We start from the raw sequence: 4363 nt of genomic DNA on the forward strand, positions 1-4363 counted from the left end.
GTGTGATCTTGACTGCAATCAGAGAGATCCCTTAGGAAACTACTAGAAAGAAAGAACGGCGGCTCTAAACCAAGTGACCTGGGAAATGCAGAGAAGGGGCTAGATCGGGGGCGGATGGAGGACAGCGCAGGGTTCCAGCTGCTTGGCCCCGTGGGCCGCGTCATCCACAAGGCTGGACAAAAGAAAATCCATTTTTCCAGGGGCAGAGCTCTTGGCGCTAAGCTCAGGAGAACGGTGTCAGCCGAGCCCTCTGATGCGCAGCGGCCGTTGTCAGGCGCACACCGCTGCGGACAGCCGCTCCGCAGACACGGCCTTTGTGGGGCGGTTTCCCGCACAGGCGGGGACGTCAAGGGCGCGCTGCTAGGCTGTAAAGGCTTTCGACAGACAGCCGGTCCCCCTGTCCAGCCCTGGGGATGCGACTCAGAGGAACAAACCCGAGAGTGAAAAGAATTTCTTTTCTAACTCGGGATTCAAAATCTTGACCTATTTTCAATATTCCAAAGTTAACATGGGCCAGCAGCACACAGAGCCGAGGTGCTTTCTGAGTGACAGAAGTCAGGCTTGCAAAGGGCTCAGGAAAACGTGTACCCTCGAACCGGTGAAAAAACCACCGGGGACCTGAGACCAAAGACGCCAGTAGATCCTGCCTGCGGCCCCAGCTAGTTTTTGTCATCTCTGTGCCTGCGTTTCTCAAAGCACAGGGCTCTCGAGGTACCCCAGGTGATGGACAAGCGACCATCTGCAGTAGGAGAAGGTCCCTGTTTAAACTCTGGGATTCAGAACTGAGACGGCCCCAAGGCATGGAGGCGGAAGGGGGAAGCCTGGCAGAGGAGGCGCGGGAGAAAGGGTTTCCCCCCTGCCCCCTCCCCCCAGGCTGCAGCTGGGTCAGGGTTCCAGGCAGAGCCAGCTGCCTCAAGACTGGGGAGGGGCGGCTGGGGTGGGGGGGCAGGAATCCATCCATCTGCTGCAGCGAGGGGCCTGGCGTAAAGGGGAGGACCGCTCCCGGCAGGGCTGCCTTTGGGGGAGACAGGCGCCCCGCAGGGGCGCGGAAACAGCATTAACCTGTGAGGGAACCCATCCTCCATGTCTCAGGAAACGCCCCCCACTTCTCATTAAGAGACTAAAACTGGAATCTTGCGTCTCAGACTGACGACCGCCTGCCAGGGTTTCAGAAAGAGCAGGTTTGACACACACGGCCACGGCTGCCACTCGGAGAGCAGGTCCGCGTCCTGAGCGCCCGTGGGCGCTGGGTCACTTACGTGGACCGAGAAGGTAGCCAGCGCTGTTCAGAGTCCAGCCCCTCTTCTCCTTCACCTTAAGTGGGAGAAAAGTGGGTCAGACCGGGAACAGGCTGCGGCGGCCGCAGCTTCTGAGTGTGGCCCGAGCGGGGACCCGCGTCGAGTAACCGCAGAGCTTAAGTCACGAACACTCCATGTTCGCAGAAGCGGCTTAGTGACGCAGGCTGTCACAGCCAGAGCCCGCGTCGGGTGGCATTCACCCAGCCCTCGCAGGCATAATACAGAAAGTGGAGCAATGCGTGTACTTTTGGAAGCTGCTAGAAATTCGATTTGCCCCCCACCCTCACTATATTCAACGTGACTATAGAACGACCCGCTTTGCGCGTGGACGGCGCCGGCTGCCACGCGCCGTAACCGGCCCTCCTCGAGCTGAAGGCTCTGACCGGCCGGCGACGCTGCCCCAGGCAGGGCGGGTCCACGGCTGCCGGTCCGCGGAGGGGCGCAGCGCCTCCGCGGGGCCCCCCGCCCCGGCGGGACCCCGGCCCCCCGCGCCCCGCCCCGCCCCGCGCCCGCCCCCGCTCGTGGTGCCGGCGCCGCCCTGCGCCCTGCACTTACCGGTGGCGCGAGCCCCAGGGTGGCCGGGACGGCCGCTGCGAGGAGCAGCGAGGCGAGCAGGAGGGCGCCGCCGCGGGGCATCTGCAAGGGAACCGCGGGCGCTGCGGCGCACGCGCACCGGGGCGCAGCCCGGACCCCCACCCCTGCCCCGGGGCCGGGGTGCGAGGGACCCGGTGGCTCGCGACGCCCTCGGCGGCGGGTGTCCAGGCAAGGAACAAGGGACTAGGGGCAGAGGCGCTGCGTCCCCACGAACGCTCGCCCGCGGGAGGGCGCTCTGCAGCGGGGAAGCGGAGGAGGGGGGCGCCTCCCTCTGCGACCCCCGAGGCCCGCGGTACCTTGAGTGGCGGAGGGTCTCGGGCGGGGTGTCGGCGGGTCCCGGGGTGTCGCAGGGTCCGGCGTCTGGTCTGGTCAGGTCCGGCCGGGGGCGCTCACAGCATGGCCCGGCCTCGGGGACACGGAGGCGGGACGCGCGCGGCAGCCGGGCTCCCTCGACGTGTCGCGCCCGCAGCCTCCGCTGCCTCCTCTATTTATGCGGCGCTTCGCTAACCGCGCGGCCACGTCACGGGGTCAGTTCCCGCCTCCCTCCCCGAGCCGCGAGAAGGGCGGGAGCGACCGCGACTCAGCAGGGACTCGGAGCGCCACGGAGGGCAGCGCGGTGGCCCTGTACTGGGAGGGGGGAGGGGTGGCAGGGACGGCAGAGAGACCCCCAGTCCCTGCCACGGGAGAGACCCATCACCCTGAGTGGAGAGCCCCTATCTCCCCAGGCAGAGAGTCCTCCAACCCGCCCTCAACACCCGGTGGCCCAGGGGTGACGAGAGCCCCACCCCTATTACCAGAGACCCTGGTCCTCAGGGATGTGAGGTCCCCCTCCCCACAGGGCGCACCGCACCCCTGCGGGGAAAGCTGCAGAGCTCCAAGGCCAGGAACCCTGGCAGGGTGAGGCAGGGCCCACCCCTCAGTCCAGGCCAGGCACGGCCAGCAGTCCTGGACCCCCTGCTCGCGTACTGACACCCAGCTTTCCATCTCCGGTCGCCAGTGTCCTATTTTGCTAAAAGGGAGCAAATCTACCAGCACCATGGGGGCTGGACTGGGGAAACCCCCTCCCGGAGGCGTGGGCACTCCCTACATCCCATGGGCATCACTGGCCTAGAAGGGGACCCCCTGCCCATGCTCCCCTCCTGACCCGGTTCAAGACACAGGGTCAGGCAGGGGATAAGCCCTTGGGGGCATGGGGTCCCAGAGCACACAGACCAGCCCAGGTTCCCAAAGGTGGCCAAGGGGTGGGCAGGTGGACAGAGCAGCAGTAGCTGCTGTCCCAGGGCAGGTGGCAAAGAAATCGGGCAGGAACAGGCCGGCCCTCCTCTGCTAGGGCCAGGCCAGGGGGCTCCTTCCCCGCTCACAGACACCAGGGGACATGCAAGCCATGAAGTCCTCAGCGGTGGCAAGTACAGGCAGCAGCTGCCTGTAGGTGCCGGCCAGCCCCGAGCTAGGAAGGTGGGGGGCAGCCCTCTCCCCACAAACCAAGTTGGACATTAGGCTGGCTGGTGTCATCGAGGACCCGTGGTGAACAGGATACGGGACAAATGACAATGGCGATGCTACCCTACACTCATCCTACATTTTAGTCTTGAACCTTTTGTGCAGACAGCTCAGGCCTCCTCTGCGGGGAGAGCCACTGGCCTCTGCCCGGATGAGGAAGGACACCGGGGTGCTCTCGGGTCAAGGCCAGCCGGCCGCTTAGGAAGGATCGGGGTCCTTGCCTGGGCAGCTGAGTGCGTCCTGGTTCGCGAGAGGGCAAGGAGGGGTGCTTGCGGGGAGACCTGGCTTGGGAAGGGGTCTCGGGAACAGACTCCTGGGGGTGACAGGGGAGGGGGTGTTCTCAAGGACACAATTTGACTTTGTCACTCCTATTTCAGGCAGCCCGGGTGAGAGGGGAGCGAGGGGCAGGGGTTGCTGACCAGGACTCACAAACCGATTTCTGAAGTCCATGGCAAATTGGGGGCGCTTCCCCGCCAAGGATGGGAGTGGGAGGTGGGGGGCTGTCACTCTGGTAGCCTTGGTCATTTATGGGCAGAGGGACCGCTGAGGTCAGTCCTGCCCTGAGTCCTCGTATATAGCAGCTTGGGGAGCGGGCAGGGCCAGCCACGAGTGCCCCCCGCCCCCACCACTACCTGAGAAATGCCACCGCCTTTTGACAACTGCTGGTTGAACGGGGCGGGGGGGGGGTCTTGCCATCACCTGGGAACGCTCACCTTTCTTCTAAGAACAAATGCGCCCCGTGCACCTACGTCCTGGCCAGGTTCAAGCTCCCGCCTCCCATGTTAGCGCCTCCAGCCGAGGTCGAGAACTTGGGGATTCCCCTGCTACGGTTTACTTTGTCAAAGAGCCTCTCAGTCTGGAGAAGCAGAAATTTTAAACTGAAAACCTGGGTCCAGAATGCCCTGGGCATGGATCCAGGTCTCACAGTGGCGACCAGGTGGGCCCCACAGAGAAGCAGGACGCATGTCCCA

General features: G+C 64.7%; 1 long non-coding RNA gene across 1 annotated transcript; it reads right to left on the reverse strand.

Moving 5' to 3' along the window:
* Window positions 1-1111: 1111 nt before the first annotated feature.
* LOC120584647 (uncharacterized) lies at window positions 1112-2400 on the reverse strand. Its single transcript, XR_005648088.1, has 3 exons — window positions 2189-2400; window positions 1854-1934; window positions 1112-1314 (listed from the first exon to the last, which is right to left on the reverse strand). It is a non-coding gene; the product is annotated as an uncharacterized LOC120584647 (long non-coding RNA).
* Window positions 2401-4363: the final 1963 nt, after the last annotated feature.

The sequence above is a fragment of the Pteropus medius genome, unplaced genomic scaffold, assembly GCF_902729225.1.
Source record: "Pteropus medius unplaced genomic scaffold, Ma_sr-lr_union100, whole genome shotgun sequence".
Taxonomy (NCBI): Eukaryota; Metazoa; Chordata; class Mammalia; order Chiroptera; family Pteropodidae; genus Pteropus; species Pteropus medius.